General features: G+C 34.9%; 1 protein-coding gene across 4 annotated transcripts in view; it reads left to right on the forward strand.

The window, feature by feature from the left end:
* Nucleotides 1–19,181, forward strand: part of Pif1A (PFTAIRE-interacting factor 1A) — a 463,696-nt gene that overhangs the window by 16,275 nt on the left and 428,240 nt on the right. For 2 of the 4 annotated variants that reach the window (XM_067788408.1, XM_067788434.1), the window contains exon 1: nt 4,602–5,620. The exons of 1 other annotated variant lie outside the window; for it this stretch is intronic. The gene's annotated coding sequence lies outside the window, so the exon portion shown is untranslated. Of the gene's footprint in view, nt 1–4,601; nt 5,621–11,123; nt 11,215–19,181 lie in introns of those variants that run through there. One more of the 4 variants, XM_067788427.1, reaches the window with a different exon arrangement.

The raw sequence follows: 19,181 nt of genomic DNA on the forward strand, positions 1-19,181 counted from the left end.
GCGTTAACAGCTGACTTGGAACACATACGTCTACATAGCTATATTCCAAATCAACAAACAACACAACGGAAACACCAAAGTAACGCAAAGAGAATTCAAAAACTTACCTTTTGCTATCGTAGTCAGTCAATTTCCTTGCGGTCTTCTAATTTTAACTGGATTCAATTTACAAAAATATTTCTCTTTTTAAACTAAAAAATTTGTAAATGTAAGTATTACAAATCAAAACTTGAGCAAAAGTTGAATGTGTTCGGGCCTTAATTTGGGAAAAATACAAAATTATATACCCGAATGTTGGCTATCACACTTTCATTAAAAAATGTACAAAAATGTCAATGTTTGTACTTATATTAATGGAATATTACATCATCTCAGGTGTCAGTTCGAAAAGTCTTTATCTGAGAATATTTTTCCAAGACACCCAATTTCAGAATTTGTTTCAAAAACTTTTATCTCGGAACTTTTTTCTTAAACGCCCTAGCTAATGGCAAAATGTATTGACGATTAAGAAAATTGGATTCAAGGGGTTGATAAGCGCAAAAAAAAGCTTTATAGCTTCACAGCTCCACAAATTGTCTACCTGAACTACCCTAGGGGAATCATGCTAAAAATGTCAATAAATCATGCATATAACTATGTGGCAGGCTAGGTTCTTATTGATAAAGTAGTAAAAAGCTTTTTATACTATTACTAGAAGACCCGACAGACGTTGTTCTGCCCTAAATTTGGCCTATCTGCATACATTTTAATGAGCTTTTTCCGTCAAACTCTGCCCTCCCGCCCTCTTCACTTTTTCCTAATCCTTTTACTCACTCCCCCCTCCGTCTTTTTCGCTTCATCTATCTCCATCTTCGTCTCATTCTATCTCTTTCTCAGTCTACTTCTCTCTTTTCTCTTCTCTCAAGTTCTTCTCATTCTTCTTCATCCCTTATTGCCTGCCCAGAGGGTGGTATGTATTTTGTTCCAGTCCCAGTCCCAGTCCTACTCCGAGTCTCAGTCCCAGTCCGTCTCTGGTCTACTTCCCGGAAAAAATGACCGTAAATACTAATATTACTAATATAGGCAAATTTATATACCAAATTTCAGGCAAATCGAATAGAACGTATGTAAATAGGTATGTTTGAACAAAATCGACCGACGCATCTCTTCAAACACCGGCGACCAACTAACATACATTTTAGCCTTTCTTTTAATATATATAGATTTTTATTTTTCACACTTCACTATAATATTAAAACGAAATGCAGATATTTGTTGCTTTTGAAATTCGACTTAAAAATTGCACATGGATGCTATACTTGATATCATTCGCTATAATATTTTTTATTGATAAGCACGTTGTTTCATTAAACACCAACCAATTATACGGAAGTATATCCGCACCACCTGAAAATGTGATTGCCGGTGCGTATACGTAACATTTTATTATTACGTATAAACAAATAAAAAAATTTGCAATAAAATAACATTGCGACTATAAACTGAGATATAACCTATCCTATATTTTAAGTTATATCAAACTACAAACGGGAGCAAAACAAGTTCAAAATCGGTACAGTAGTTTAGGAGTGCATTGGCCCCAAACATAGTGACACGCGTTTTTTATATATTAAGATGAAAGTCGTATACCAGGTTTTCACGTTAGTTTGGATTACCCTCATATTAAAGTACGTTTTGAGCAGAAGTCTTCGTGAAGGAAATGATATGGCTGATGAGCTGGCACTTTGAAGATCAGCATAGCTTTGAACTAGCGTATCGCGAAGCTAGCGCTATTATTACTGCTTGGCTATCAGAAAATATATGTAGACTTTGCCAATCATGCTACGAGCCTCGAAAGATATACAGGCTTGCCAAATCTAGAGTGCTGCTTGAAACACACTAAATATGATGGCAGTTTCAACATAGAAGCCGGGTATAAGGCTTTCATTATAAAATAAAAAAGTTATTGGTATTGATAGAATTACTGTCCGCTCCTCTTCCCCGAAAAAAAAAATTTAAATAAAAATAATTTTTTTTAAATTCGCATTTTTCGAAATGCACTCATTCTTTAAACAAAAAAATTGTATGTGCTATCACTGCGTTGTTGTTGCAGCGGCGCTTCCCCCCATTCAATATCTTCTAACGGGATTTCGAGGAAACTTGCAGTTTCAACAGTGTTGTACCAGGGAAATAAGGATGTTACATGCGTTGGTTCCATTGGTTGGTGTCATGTGGGCACACGTTACCTTTTGTATTTCGGGGTTGATTCTGGATAAGAACGAGTTTAATTTATAATATTATCTAGATCAAAGTTAAGATTGAGTGAAGTGCGCCTTCCTGTGGTGGTTGCTTTCCTCAACTGCGAGCTCCGGGTATTTGTGTTTAAGTAGGGGGTTCACCGGTAATCCCTGGCATAGTAGTCCAACGCTATTTTTGGATGTCTCTGATGGACTTTTCATTATTTTTTTCTTCATACGGCTGAATTTTTAAGTGCAGGATTTCTTCATATTGCTTACGAAGATAATTTCTTAAGTTCTTCGGAGGCGGGCCGTCTTAAATGAATGCTCGGTATTCCGCAAAAACTGTTTGTTCAGCATTTAATTTCTCTCCTTTAAGGTGACCACCGTGGTGTGATGGTAGCGTGCTCCGCCTGCCACACCGTATGGTGTATGGGTTCGCACCCCGGGCAAAGCAACACCAAATTTTAGAAATAAGGTTTTTCAATTAGAATACAATTTTTCTAAGCGGGGTCGCCCCTTGGCAGTGTTTAGCAAGCGCTCCGAGTGTATTTCTGCCATGAAAAGCTCTCAGTGAAAACTCATCTGCCTAGAAGATGCCGTTCGGAGTCGGCATAAAACATGTAGGTCCCGTCCGGCCAATTTGTAGGGAAAATCAAGAATAGCACGACGCAAATTGGAAGAGAAGCTCGGCCTTAGATCTCTTCGGAGGTTATCGCGCCTTACATTTTTTTAATTTTTTTAAGGTGAGTATACTCGCCTCATTGTGTGGATGATGTTCTGAAGAGATAAGAAAACATCCTGTGGCAGTTTTGAGTGCGGTGTTAAGTATATTCCAGTGCGTTTCTTTTAGGCTCGACAACCATGTTGGGGACGCGTAGCATGCAAGCAGCCGACCAAATGCTTTATAAGTAGTTGTGAGGGTTTTTTTATATCTTTACCCCAAGTGCGGCAAGAAAATTGAGGATTTTGTTATGGCTCTGCATTTTAGGTACGATTGTGGCTGAATGATTTTTGGGTGTAAGGCAGTCGGTAGCGTATTGTCAGCTTTCGCCAGGTGAAAACCCTCATTAAATTTGTTGCGTATATCCCACAAATTGTTTATGACTTAATTTTCATTCAGGTATTTGGGAATGAACTATCGTACGTTTTAAGTTTTTCTAAATGTACGATATCGATTTAGCCTAGCTTCAATACCAATCTTTTCTGTGTGCAGATAAGCTACTCGAACATGACTCAATCGAATTCTTCGACTCTGATAATTTTTATATGTATAAGTTTATGGTTATTAGATATTATCATGTTATTACAATCCACTGCACAAATACAGTTAGTTATAAAAATATAGTAAGCAATTTTCTTTTTGTGAGAGGGCTAAAAAATGCCTAATCCACGATAATTGCTACCATCGCAGCAACCGTGTGTCCGTAGACAACCAACCCCAGTTTTGGAACCGTCGCCAGCCCCGGTACCTCTTTCGCATTACTTCAGGGTGGCGTTCCATATTTCTCAATTTTTAAGAGCCTACCATTGTCCCCGCATCCAGGTTTCCGCTATTTGCTCTGAGTGTCGATTTAATTGCCACTGCTTCGCCTACTTCGCATTTCTCTATGCTCCCTCTCAGCATCCATCAGGCGTGTCATGACTATAAATGCCATTTTGCTCACTGCAATCCAGCATTCCTTCCTATTGTACATATGTGATACTAAATTTCTCGTGGTAGGTTACTCGTCAAAAACTCTATGCAACGTGAGTCTTTCCTCGTGAAAACGGGGGCAATGGAACATGACGTTTTGTGCTTTTTCTAACTCCTTGGTACACCTTGGGCAAAAAGAATTTTCCTCTATCCTACGCTTACATAAATACTCTTTGAAACCGCCATGCCCACTCAGTATCTGCGTGAGATGGTAGTTCAGTTCGCCGTGCTTCCGCTTATTCCATTGAGCTACGTCCCAAACTAACTTGAAGGTCCAACGCCCTTTACTCGAGGCCTCCCACCGCTCTTGCCACTTAGCTATTAAGCAATTAAATGTCCCACTTTGCCTTAGATACACTGTATGTAGGCGCCCTAGAACAGTGTAAGTAGACAACCAACCACCAACCGGCAGTCTCAACAATTTAAAGCTTTGTATGGCATATATACATACATAAATTCATATGTTTATTATTGACTTTTACGCTTATCGCTTCATACTCGCTACTCGCTCGTCATTTGCGTGCAAGTTAAAGAGCAATTAGCAAAACACAAACGAAAGCAAACGTCAGCTGTACACATACATATGTAGTAGGCATATGGCAAAAGCGTTCGAAAGCGATGACGCTGACAAAAAACTTGCGAACACTACAAGCTGCTAACTATTTAGTCGCTAGCGTGTAAAGCTCAACCGGCTGAGTTAGTCAATCGGTGTCCGACCGAAACGAAAGATCTCACAACACATTGGTCAAAGAGAAATATTCTACTAAAAATTCATAAATATTTTAGATTTTCTGATAAAAAGCACTAGTTTTAATTAAGTAAATTGAGAAAAGAAATGCGAAACAAAGAAACAAACGAAGCGATTTTTTCTTGGAAAAAATTAAGAAAAAATCGAAAATATTGAAAATAATAAGGAAATCAACTAAACTTTGAGACTTGAAATATAACGAATTGAAAAACGAAATCAATTGATAAACTAAACGAACTATTGCAACTTTAACCTAACTAAGTAAAACGAAAAAAAAGTTCTAGGCCCTAACGGTATTTATAGTAAACGTCAACATAAAAATGTCATTTGTAAGGAATTAAGAAGTCAAAAAAAAGGACTTAGTTAACAATATAAAACTTTTCTAAATTGAACGAGAAGAATAAGCGAGTAAATACCTAATAACTAACATTTGGAAAAATAGTATTAGAAAACCCTATAAAACAGTGTTAATTTGTGAAAACACATACATATAAAAGTGTTGAAATCATTTGTATCCTGTCTATAAATTGTATGTGTAAAATATTGCGACTCATTGGCTAATTTTACAAAGTGACGTCACTTCCGTTTTTCATACGAGTAGAGAAGTGTTGAATAAATCGGTTGTAGATATTTGTATATACGTAGAATTTTTCGTACACTGTAAAAAATTACTGCACTACAATTAAATAAAAATTGAAATAAAGTAAACTTAGCAACGTAAGCGAATTAAATGTGATTTGTGTGCAAATTTTATATGAGGAATTAAGATTTGAAAAAATTCCAAAGCGAAAAAGGACAAACTGATAAAGGCCAAGGCTACATAAATGTACGCGAATAAAAGCGTATGGTAATATACATAAGTGCCTAAATTTCCACAAACGAATGGAGTGTAAACGTAACTCAAGAAACGCAGAGTTGCATAGGAATGGCAAAATAAGCCTGAGGATTTAAAAAGAGTTGGTATGTACTAAAGTTCAAATAAAGCTTCCTTCTTTTTTAAATCAAAAGTACCTGGGCGACCGAGTTTTACTTCGAGTATGCCGCATAACATACTTTTTTCTACATGTCATCATTAATCAAACTCTACTTTTTTATATGTACATATATTATATATTTTACTTACCAATATTTGATTTCCTTAAAAATCGATTTCAAAAAGATATCAACCACTAACCGCAAAATGAACTGGAATGAAAAATTTGAAATGGGTAATTCCAGCCTATAGTATAAGGGATTGTTATGACAATTAGTGAAATCGAGAACCAAGTTATTTAGGTCGAGTATCTTCATGCGCCGAATTATTAATTTCAAAAATTTTTTTTAGTTATACACTATGAAAGTCTCACAATTTTATTACAATCCAAAAACTTGTAAATTTCACGTATGACAACTATCAGTTATGACAACCATCAGTTAGTTTAATTAAATGTCAAATTACTTCCCTAAGCGCCATCTGTTGGTAAGTAGTTAGATGTCGTTTTCAAACTGAACATATCGCTCATTTACTTCAATAGTGTCATAACTCAAAAAACACAATTTTCCAGGAGAGCCATTCAAAGATTTTAACTGCCATATTTTGCGCATATAAAGGCATATTTTCATTTTTATAGCACGTGGCAAATTGTTAACGGATCACAAAGATTTGTTTTATACAACATTGATCATGATATTGGGTACGTCTTTATGTTATTAACTCAAAAGTAATATTTTTTGAGTTATGACACCATTGAAGTAAATGAGCGTTATGCCTCTAGTGTTCAACGGTAGCAAATTACCATGGTGAGATATCCTTTGCTATGGTGAGAAATCTTTCTAATAGTAATCTGTGAGTAATTGCAATTATTCATTTCATTATTGCCAAAAATATGCATTTAAATATATTTTGCTAGAATTTGCCACGGTGCCTTGATATTGCATTTCAATTTTATTAACGTGTGTGAAATTATGAAAATTAAGTCGAATCATGTGTAAGATTTTTTTACTAAGATTTTTAACTTTAATGTTCTCCTTTAAAGCTTTAATAGAATATGAGTATGTAGAGTACTATTTCGCCTAATTACCCAAACCCTACATGGCAACCCAACTCAAAAATTTCCCTGTTGTAATGCGGAGGGAAATACCTACCGTTTGATACCCATATCGGCATATCTAATGCAATTTTTTAAATTTAGAATAGGTGGCAACCCTAAATGGCAACCCAACTCCAAAATGTCCCTATTGTAATGCGGAGTGAAATACCTTTCGTTTGATACTCATATCGGGATATATAATGCAATTTTTTTTTAATTTCGAATACGTGGCAACCTCGTGAAATATTCTGAGTGGCAACACCTAGGTAGAAAGTCTTAGAAGGTGACACATTATCTCTTAGCCAAATTTCATTTAAATCGGTTGAGCCGTTCCCGAGATCGTTCGGCTAAACAAATATACAAGAATTGCTCGTTTAAATTTATAAGATGAGCCGTTCCCGAGATCGGTCGGCTTTTCAAATATACACGAATTGCTCGTTTAAAGTTATAAGATAAACGTAGCAGTGCTTTGTAGCAATGTTATTGACATAAACTTTGTATGGATCATTCCATGTCGCAACGCGCAATCTTTCGAATCTATTTCCGTAAATATTTGGATACATTTCGGTCAAAACTACATTTTCACCACATAATTTTGTAAATTTTTTTTGCTACAGATTGAATAATCTTATAGACTAGACATGAGAAATATCTGTGTGTTGAGAATGTAATAAAGATAACAGAAAAAGAGGCTTGGTACTGCGTACGTCTAGAAAACTAATGTTTTCAAGTTAACTAGAGCTCTCCTATAAGCTGAACAGAGGCAACTTTACCATAAACAAGTAACTTCGTTCGTTTATATATCACGTTTACAAATGCCATAATCTACAATAAATCCACATAAGTTAATCTGACCTTTATGTGTCCCATCCCTAAAACCATATTATTAACTGTCAAATTTTCATATTTCTCTTATATTTCGTGCTTCCATTTCAACACGACACACTAAAGATGCTTCCAAAAAAAAAAAAAAATCGAAATCTCTAAAATTTGGTCACAATTACCGAAACTATTACAGAAAAATTCATAAGAGAAATCTAGTTATTTAATAACGGATTAGCAGTTAAGTATGAAAATGAATATAGCCTCGTTATATGTAAAATAGGTCTAAAAAGAGCTTCATCAACTTCTTATCGATAACATTCGATAACGACAAGCTATTGTTTTATTATCGGCTTATTATTGAAAGCAAAATTATTGTCGAGTTATCGGTTTTCTATCGGCTTGATATCGAAGGTGGAACAGATTTGTAATCGTGTTTCAACAATTTCATAACACACCGATGAGTGGTCGATAATAAACCGATAACATATTGGTAGCACTCCGATAATAAATCGATGACTTTTCGATATCAAATCAATAATTCAGTTACCACAAATCGATAACTTTTCCATTACAAATTGATGACTTCGGTAACAAATCAATAATATGCCGTTTAGAAAATGGCAATACTCCAAAAAAATTGATAGCATTTTCATTACATATTAATACATTTTCGATAAATATTGATTAACTTCGAAAACAACTTTTCGAAAAAAAAATCAATAAGCAACGCTCAATTTTGCATAACAAACCTCGTCGATAAAATATCAGATAGCCTTTGTTATCATTAATAAATTTAAAAGACTTCGTCTAGACTTAGCCGATAATGCACCTACATATTGTGACGAATACTAACAACACTAAGGGATACTATCATCTCTAAGCCGATGCTAAGCAGTGACTTGTATGCACATAACCAAATTAATCATTATGTCTACACATATGTCCATGCAAGCAGCGGAGAGTAACGCACAAACACATGCATATATCTGAGATACTCACAAAAGTAGGCAATTATTTGTGCAAGTATCGCTGATATATACCCGCGGATATGAGAAGCTATACACGTGCATCTATAGTTATAATTTTATAGCTGGTGACTAAGTGAATTCTGGAAACGCCTAAAAGTATGGAACGAGGAAATCGAAGACTATAAAAGAGCGCAATCTGATTTAAGCACGCTATCTGTCGAGCAGTAGAAGTGTTATTGTGAAGTACTTTAATAAAGGCCATTTTGCATTATTGAATAGTGGAGTTATTTATTCAACAGTTTAGTGATTCGAATGTTAGTAGGAAGTTGCAAATAAGAGGAATTGCACTAAATTCGTTACAATATGTAAACAGACTGATAACTCGTCGATATGAAATGGGTGCCACTTCCATAACCCGTAGATAACAAACCCATAACTCATAGATAACAAACCATTAATACTTCGATAACAAATTGATAGCATGCCATCCAGTTTTGGTTTCAGCTTCGGTTTTAGCTTCTAATCTTTCCGTTCCTCACCAATTTTTTTCCCTTTCTTTTACTTTTCTTTGTTCTCCTTTCTTTTCTTTTTCTACATTTGTTGTCGGATTTCGCTCATATCTCTACTATACCAAGTACATTGTTTCTACATTATCCTACAGTGAAGAGACTATACTTACGCGTAAATTCGGTATTTTTCCCCATACAGCATACCAATATCACCAGACTCTATGTCTACACCGCATACTAAGCTTAGATTTCACATTCCCCCATATAACGTAACACTTCCAAAGACTATTCTTACGCTAACCTACCTTACGTTTGCATTCTTAATTCCCCCAGACCGTTAGCAAAGATGTTTGCAGACCAAACATTTTTGGGAAAGTCTATAAATAACCAGGGGACTGCCAGCTCGTACCCTATGATAGACAACTCTATCTAGTAAAAATTTAGCCAGGTCTTTGGTATATAATATTTGGGGTCCTATAGTTGAAGAACATGCGTTTCCATGCCACACTTTTATTGTCTTATTTATTTAGTCGCATTAAAATCATCTTGATCCACAAATGATAAACAAAAAAAGTCGGGTTAGAGAGCTTATAAAAAGGACCCAGTAAAACGCCGATAGGCAATTTAAGGTAAAGGTCTCAATGAATCCGACCTACCAAAACATCTTCATTATCCCTGTCAGAGAAAAATTGTAGGAACGGTTTTCAATCAATAAATTTGATACACTTGGTTTCAATGTATTGATAAGCTTGTTCCAAAAACTGTTTTGCTAAAGCAGCATGGAAACATTCCCTAACGTAGGGATCTTTTAATATGTCAGACTATGGCCAAAAAAAGATGGAACCGCTAAATTAAACAGTATACTTATGCTATTTTGAAATGGCCGAGATGGTCGGGCTAGTACCTTAATGTTACCGCAACGTACCGGAACTGCATCTCTACTCGCTCATCATACCTGTCCTGATGTTTGAGAGAAGAGATCTCCGGATGATTTATGGTGCTGCCCGTGATGCCTATGGCGAGTTTCGAAAGAGGTATAATGATGAGTTGTATGAGCTTTACGCAGATATGCAGAGAATAAAAACGCAAATGCTTCGCAGGCTTATTCATGTTATGCGAATGGACAAAGACGCTCCAGCGAAGAGAGCATTTCAGTTGACACAGCAGTTTGAAAGCAGCGGATGGGTGAGACCTCCACTGTGTTGGGAGAGGCAGGTGGAGGAAGACTTGACCTCCCTTGGTACTCCCAATTGCCGGCAGCTATGGCGAAACGGGGATAGCTGGCATGACTTGTAACGAAACGGACAAAATCGCTTAAGCGGTTGAGCGCAAATTAATGTTGATGATCTTTATGCTAAATGTTTTTTATCAATACATTCGAAAAGCTTTGGTGTGTCATAAAATTTTGCAAATGCTTCTAGTTCACAATGCACCACCACTAGCATAAGAAGCTTCCGGATTTCAAGTTCTAATTATATAAACAGAGGGTTCGCGCATGAAATCGAGCATAGGCAAATCAACTGAAGATCTCGCTTGTACTAGAATTGACTCATTATTGCATTTTGGGCCGAATTTTTTACAGTGTGTTCATTAATTTTTCAATTTATTTATGCTGCATATAAACGCTACAGTGTAGTGTGCAATAATTCATATTACTATTCAAATAATTTATATATGGGGTATTCCATCCCATTTCGACCAATTTTGAACCCGACCCCTTTAGAATTGGCTGAAAGTTTTTCTTCTTTTTCTAGCTTACGAAAGACGTTTTTCAGAATTTTTTCAAATTTTTTCATCCAACTCAAAAAAAGTTATGAATTTAAAAAAAACACCGTTTTTGTTTTCAAAATGCTATAACTTTTTCAAAAACAGTTTTTCGAGATTTTTCGAATTTCCCATTTTTTTTTCTCATAAAAAACTTCAATCAATTCTGCAATCATCCCCACTAATCCCGGAGTGGGCCGATTTTTGTTTATATTTTTTTTTTATTTAATTGAAAAAATTTTTTTCAAAAATATAATTTTTTTATCAATTTTGTTTATATAACAAAAAAATGTAAGAAAATGATTTTTGAGTATTCTTTTCTTTTTAGTCTATTGAAGAACGTCCATTGCTTCAAGCGGATTTAAACTGCTTAGTTGCTTGGTGCAACGCGAATTCAATGCCGCTGAACATCAATAAATGTAAGTTCATGTGCCTCTCTCGGAGATCTTTGCCAGCAGCCTCTTACGTTATTGATAATTTTTGTCTTGCATCAGTAAATTATTTTGTTGACTTGGGAGTCACGATGGATGCTAAACTTAGTTTCAACCTTCATATTATGACTACTGCCAATAAGGCTAGAGGTGCTCTATCATTCGTGAAGAGATGGTCTAAAGAATTTAGTGACCCTTATGTGGGATATGGATCAGTAGTCTGGAATCCACGAAAAAACACGTGCAATAAGATTTATGTGGGCACAACCAAAGCAAAATTAAAAACTCGACTGTCACAACACAAATCTGATTATAAACAATGTAATTATACTAACAACCATAAAACAGCTCTCATGGCCCACTGTGCCAGCAGTTATCACAGTCCGAACTTCGACGACGCTTAAGTTATTGAGAAAGGAGAGAAATGGAAGAAGAGGTACACATTAGAAATGTTACATATCATTAACACACCTTCAAACATACGAATTAACTACAAAACAGATATTGATAATACTGCACAGTCATACAGACACTTGTTGACAAAAAATAAACAGTATAATACTCCACGCCAGAGAGTGTAAAAGTGAAATAAATGTATGTAATTAGTTTTTTTAAAGAAAACTTATTGTTATTTGTGATATATTGTTTCATTATAATTTTCATGTTGTTTTTTATTGTTAATAGTTACCCTGAGGACGATTACCGAAGGTAATCGAAATATATCGGTTATTCAAGAACTTCTTGTGTTTTATTACACCTGACCTCGAGCCAGCTTAACTCACAGTTAAAAAAAAAATGGCGAAATTCGAAATATCTCGAAAAACTGAAAAATTAAAAAAAAATTTTTTTTTTATTTTTTTGTATTTTTTACGAAAAGTACATTTAAAAACAAATAAAAAAAAAAAAGATCGCAACCGGTCAATTTTTGAAAAAGTTATAGCATTTTGAAAACAAAAACTTTTTTTAAAAATTCATAACTTTTTTTGAGTTGGATGAAAAAGTTTGAAAAAATTCTGAAAAACGTCTTTCGTAAGCTAGAAAAAGAAGAAAAACTTTCAGCCAATTCTTAAGGGGTCGGGTTCAAAATTGGTCGAAATGGGATGGAATACCCCATATATAGTCCATTGTTATGTTGAGGAAGGAATTTTATACTTAGTAAATTGTCATAATTTGGATGATACCGAAGGAATGCCTTATGTGCATTGCGTATGTACATTGTACATTTGTTTCAGTGGTGCACAATGTCGGCACAACTTCGAATACAAACACGGATAATGAATGAGTACGCATTTCGCGCATGAGATGTTTATTGTTTGAACTACAAGCTTAAACTGATTGACTGTTTGCTCTACTTACGCCTGGTTTTCCAGGCAGCGTTAAACTCTAGTCAACTTTAACTGTAGTTTAAACGCGCACTGAAAAACCGGGAATTAATTCCTGCCGCAGCGCTCACACGGCATGTAAGTGAACTCCGAAACTCTAAGAAGCTCTCGAGTGCACCACTGATATGTTTATACATATATGAAAATGCTTCAACCTACTGCACAGTTTGCCTCTTTAATTGAGATATGTACTAACATAGATACATATGTATACATATTTTAAAATTGTGCATACAATACAAAAAGTTGTAAAATTTGATGATCCTAATAAATACAAATTACTCATACGCCTACGCACACATCTAATCTCTTTAACTAGTAATATATTTGTAACTAAAAGTTAGTTTGAATATAATATTCTTAAGTACAATGAATACTTTGAAATCATCTGAATCCACTTATTAAAAAAAAGTGCATACATATATAAATAATTTGTTGATAATGTTTTGCATGTTATGTAGAGGTTGACTTCGTTAATAATGAGCACTGCTATCACTGGCTTGGCATTTATTTAATAATCTATATTCAAAAGTAAATAGAAAACAAGTAAGGACGGGACTTCATACCTTTCATGAATGGGGCTGAGCAATAATCTTATCCCGTTCGTAATATCCAAATAATCGGCCGTATAAGATATGGAATATATAGTGAACAGATGTACGTACATACCTAAGCGATTTTTAAGATAAATATAAAATAAACAAGTAAGGAAGTCTAAGTTCGGGTGAAACCGAATATTACATACCCAGCTGTACATTTGAAATGCTGTTGTTGTTTGTTTTGTGTGCTTAATAGTGTTACAAAGCTGCGCAATAATGCATATACATATGGTTCTATTGTGAACTAATTTTTCTTCGAGTTATGGCTTCCGAAACATAGAAATCTGCTTAGTCATAAAAGGGGCGGTGCCACGGCCATTTTAAAAATTTGAAGTTTTTCCTATTTATTGTTATAAATCCACTTGGGAAATGAAATACTATTGATATAAAGCAAAGATATAGCTTATTTTATTCGTCCACGACCCTTTTAAAAATCTTTTATATAAAAGTGGGCGTGGTCCTTAACCTATTTCGTTAATTTTTCTTCAAAGCATTCCTTATAGTAAAGGCAACCTCTGCCGAATTTTATTACGATAGGTTCAAAGATTTTTGATTTATGATTAATAATATTTGTAAAATTGATTTTATCACAAGTGGGCGGTGCCGCGCCCATTTTAAACATTTTTTTTAATATCAGTCCCCACGTCAAATTTCAACATTCTAGGTGTATTATTTACTAAATAATCAGGTTTTTGTGTTTTCCAAAATTTTATATATGTAAAAAGTGGGCGTGGTTATCATCCGATTTCGTTCATTTTCAATACCAATCCATTCTGCGTCCAGATAACCTCATGTACCAAATTTGGTGAAGATATCTCAATATTTACTCAAGTTATCGTGTTAACGGACAGACGCGCGAATGGACGGACGGACATGGCTCAATCAAATTTTTTATCTGTGCTGATGATTTTGATTTTTGGAAGTCTATATCTATCTCGATTCCTTTATACCTGTACAACCAACCGTTATCCAATCAAAGTTATAATACCCTGTGTACCAAAAAATAAATGTAAGGCGCGATAACCTCCGTAGAGATCTAAGGCCGAGCTTCTCTTCCAATTTGCGTCGTGCTCCTCTTGATTTTCCCTACAAATTGGCCGGACGGGACCTACATATTTTATGCCGACTCCGAACGGCATCTGCAAGGCAGATGAGTTTTCACTGAGAGCTTTTCAAGGCAGAAATAGACCCGGAGCGCTTGCCAAACACTGCCGAGGGGCCACCCCGCTTAGAAAAATGTTCTTCTAATTGAAAAACTTTATTTCTAAAATTTTGATGTTGCTTTGCCCGGGGTGCGAACCCAGGGCATACGGTGTGATAGGCGCAGCACGCTACTATCGCACCACGGTGGCCGCCAAGCTGGGTATAAAAATAGGTAGGTAGTTTGCGTGAGAATGCAAAGATCCACGTTTTTGTGGTCTGCATGAAATAGCTATGAAAATGAATCATTTATCCTAACAATGTATAACGTAAACGTAAGTATTTGATGAAATTTGAAGATTTTAGCCGTTAAAAAGGGGGCAGAAATTACGAAAAGTTTCTTATCTGAACAATCGGTTGTATGAGATATATACTATATATACCACCGATCTCTCTCTTTTTCAGACAAAAATATTTGCAATATACGAAAGCATATGGTGAAGTTTGAAGCTTTAATCTGATAAATTGAGGAAGATATGACAAAAAACCAATTTTTTGAAAAATCGGTTGTATGGGGAATATATGCTATAGTGGCCCGATCCGGGCGGTTTCGACAAATGTCTAATCGGACACCTAAATATACCCGCTTAACAAATTTTATCAATATATGTAAAAGATTGAGGGACTAGTTTACAAACAGACAGACGGACAAGATTAAATCAACTAAGCTTTTCATCCTGATCATTTCGGTATACTTATTGGTGGGTCTATCTATTTTCCTTTAAGGACTTACAATTTTGGGATTCGTGACGAAGTTAATATACCACTTCATTTTCATGGAAGGTATAATTAGGGTATTTATTTATCGATAGGTGACACTGAAATCCATAAGAGTCGTTTCTTTTAACCGATTTTTATCAAAGTTCAAGTATAAGTTCACGTCTTGACAAGAAACATTTTGACTAAAATTTTTACCATATCATTGTTCTCAAAAGGGTTGAAACAGGAGGCAGACTTAGAGATGTAAACAGAGGAAAATAAAAAGGTAAGGGAAAAATAATAGAGGAAGCAGGAGAGATATATAAAAAGGAGACCGAGAGCAAAGAGAAATACACAGTAAGAGAATAGTGAAGTATAAGAATGAGAGAGGGGAACTCAATGAAACTCTTTTAAAAACTTCACTGAAAAGGCAAAGTCCGGACAGAGCAACGTAAATCTGAAATTTGATTTGATCAAACGAGTTTGAAATAAATTCGTTTTGTTTAGTTGATTTACCGATAGCATGTGGATAATTTATGTGTATTGCAATGGCTTTCTAGTTTCGGCGTAGTGTTATTATCATAATTTCCGAACGTATACAAAAAACCACCTGCATATTATATACATTCATAACAGGCAGACACATTCACACCAAGACCAAACCAATTTCGACAAGAAATTACGAAACATCTTTCCAATAAACATCGATTTGAAATATCTATTTGATAGATTAAGTTGACGGAACTATAAATCGTTGGTCCCATTGAAAACTAACACGTTCCAAATTCCCATAGAAGACTAGCACATTTGGTTGTTCGTGTGGAAAACTAGCAGTTTTCTGTGGTTCGAACGAACTAAGCTAGTCTTCCATGCGATCAACGGACTGTGTTACTTTTCAACGCGAAGAAAAGTGTTATTCTATGGAACCGGCGAAACACAGCATAAAAAATCGCTTTGAAAACGATTTTTTCAATCAATGTATATTGGAAAGAGTTTTTGTAATTTCTTGTCAAATTTGGTTCATCGTGTCATCGCACAGTGTTTCGTGTAGAACAAGCTAGCTGGACAAAAACAAATTTCTTATTCCAAGAAAAGTGTGATGAGAAATGAAAGAAAACAAACAAAATAACGGGATTTTTGCTTTTTTTTTTTGATATTTTTGCTCATATATATTGAGTAATTGAAGTAAGAAGGCAGGAGTGGCCGTAAAATGCATTGATTAATTTGCAAAATTCTTGTTGAATATTAAGATTCATATTTCTTTTAAGTGAACACTTTTACGTAATTTTTTTGATGGATTCTAAGCTCGAAGGTAAGTAAAATTTTTTAATAGTAATTCTTTCGCAATAAGAGTATTTTCAATATATTTAACATTCCGTTATTAAGAAGAAAAGGTATTTTTTTTCTATATTTTTAACTTTAGGAATAAAAAAGTTACATACATCCGCCGACATCCGGGCTTAATTTTACATTTGTTATAGTCGCAAGTATTCTCTAATAGTCGAAAGAAAAAACCATTGCGAATTCTTTGCACATCTATTTTTAATTTTTTTTTTTTTTAGATTTAGTTATCTCTACATATCAAATAGGATGTATGTACGTATCAGCTCCGACGAGATATTTGAACCTTTAAAGCTGATCTACAAACGGCAAAACCAATTCCCTGGTACAGGGAACAAACACGTAGCCATAAAACATACAAAAATAAACGCCCAAGGTCAACAAGATCACACCAAAAGCAAAAAGGCGAAGATCATTGACTTCAACCTGCCACAACCTACCGCACCAGTCACCAAGGCATAAAAACAGGTACATACAATGGATTGATGAAGATAAACCAAAACCAGGTTTCGGCAATACCAATGACGGCAACACTGCTCGTGGGTTTTTCGAAAATTCTGAGGATAGTGCTGAGATTACGGGTTTGGATGTAACGCTCATCAAAAGATTCGACACTCTCCTTCGCGCATTAGCATCTGGGTACAATATAAATATCCAAAAATTTGAAAAGTTTGCGGTCCAGACTAAAAAACTATACATAGATCTCTATCCATGGTTTAATATGCCTGCTACAGTTCATAAATTCTTAGTGCATAGTACTGATATTATAAAATCAGCAATTTTACCTATTGGTCAACTCTCCGAGGCACCACAGGAAACCCGTAACAAAGATTTGAGATGATTCAGGGCTGAAAACACACAAAAGCAGTCGCGTGAAGCCACGAATAGAGATCTTATGCATATGTTGCTTATAACATCGGATCCTTTAGTTAACAGTTTTAGGGAGATACCTAAGAAAAAATTTAAAAGTCTGACTTCAGAAGTCTTAAATTTACTGACCCCCGATAATGTTGAGGGGTCAATAAATACCCCAGTTGTTTCAAGCTTTCACAGTAGTGTTGCTGATGTTCATGACTATTCCACAAGTGACTCATCCAATGAAAGTGATGATAGCGAATAATAACATAATTATAAAAGATAACCTACCCTATAACTTTTTGTTGGATCAGGTTTTATTTAATTTAAATCTATTGTCTTTTCTACTTTGTATTATACTTTACTTTTAAGTTGTAATAAGTTATTTTCACATAATTAATTTAATTATTTACATTGTTATTATTATTATTGTAATTCACTTTTACATTCCTGACTGGTACTATAAAATAATTCTGTAAAAATTGTAGTGCCAGGATAAATACTCAAATAAATACAAAATATGTATGTACATATGTACAGTCACTCACATAAATAAGTAGACACCCCTTTTTGGACAATTCTTACAATTTTCGCTTTCGCAAATTTATTTTTACTAATCTCCCATAAGAAAATTTGTCACGATCTATAACAAAAACTAAATTATATTTAAAAAATTCGACGAATTTTCATAAAAAATTTTAATTTTTTTTTTTCAGAATTTTTAGAATTTTTTGGAGTATTAAGATTTGTATTCCATTCAATTTAAGTACAATAAAGTAATATTCTTAAGTCCTTTAAATTTTTTTGGATCTATGTCACTTATTCACATGAGTTACTGTATATGAAATAAGCAAATGTATGCATATGAAGTAAAATTTTGGAAAAAAAAAGAACATATGGCTGAAAAAAATGACGTAGTTGTAATAAATGACTGCATATGAAACGGAAAATCTCATAAAATAATTTTGTCCAGCTAGCTTGTTCTACACGAAACACTGTGCATCGTTAGGGCAATTTTTCGTTCTAGGTTCGTAATACGTTTTACGATCAGTAACTGCAAACCATTTTCACTCACCGATAACTATGCAACTGTTAAACTATTTCTAAAAATTATAATAAGTTATGCATCCAAAGAATACTTTTTGTTGTTGCTGTTTTAGAGATAAGAATACTCCCCGAAGGCCTTGGCGAGTGTTACCGATGTTGATGGTCCTTTGCTGGATGCAGATCCGGTACGTTCCAGTAAAAAGCACCATTGAGGCATAAGCCCGACCATCTCGGGAACGATTTAGTATGACCACATGAGACTTTCAAGGTCATACCGCCCTCCCACATACTACATACATGAGGAACTTGGGGTCACTAGAGCCTCGGCTGTTAAAGTAACAGGATTCGGGTAGATGAGGTTGACAATTGGGTTGGAGAAGCTGGCAAACCTTGAAAGTGTTGCGCTACACATTGAACGCTTGAATCAATTTGGGGATCCAAAGAGTACTCGTTGACGCTAGTTCGCATATGTAAGTCATTCATTCGATCAACCATTTCAGAGCTACTTTTATTTTAAAAATGAGTTTCGATCACGGGTCGTAAAACGTAGCACGGGCCCCCATCTGTTTTTATGATTTTTATACAAAATAAAGGGGCACGCTTCTCATATGCGAGTACATACAAATATAGGTGTAAGGATGTGTAAGTCTTTGAAAGTAAATACTCGCACTATAATTAATTATATATATTTGCATTACCCATTCATCACCTAATTTGGAGCAAAGTAAAAATAATTATAATATGGAGTCTAGTATGGCATCTATTTGCCATACAAAATGCTCTTGATGCGCTAAGCAACTGATGAGATTTTTGTCTACAAAAATTACCGCCA

This window comes from Eurosta solidaginis, chromosome 1 (genome assembly GCF_040869045.1).
Source record: "Eurosta solidaginis isolate ZX-2024a chromosome 1, ASM4086904v1, whole genome shotgun sequence".
Lineage (NCBI taxonomy): Eukaryota > Metazoa > Arthropoda > Insecta > Diptera > Tephritidae > Eurosta > Eurosta solidaginis.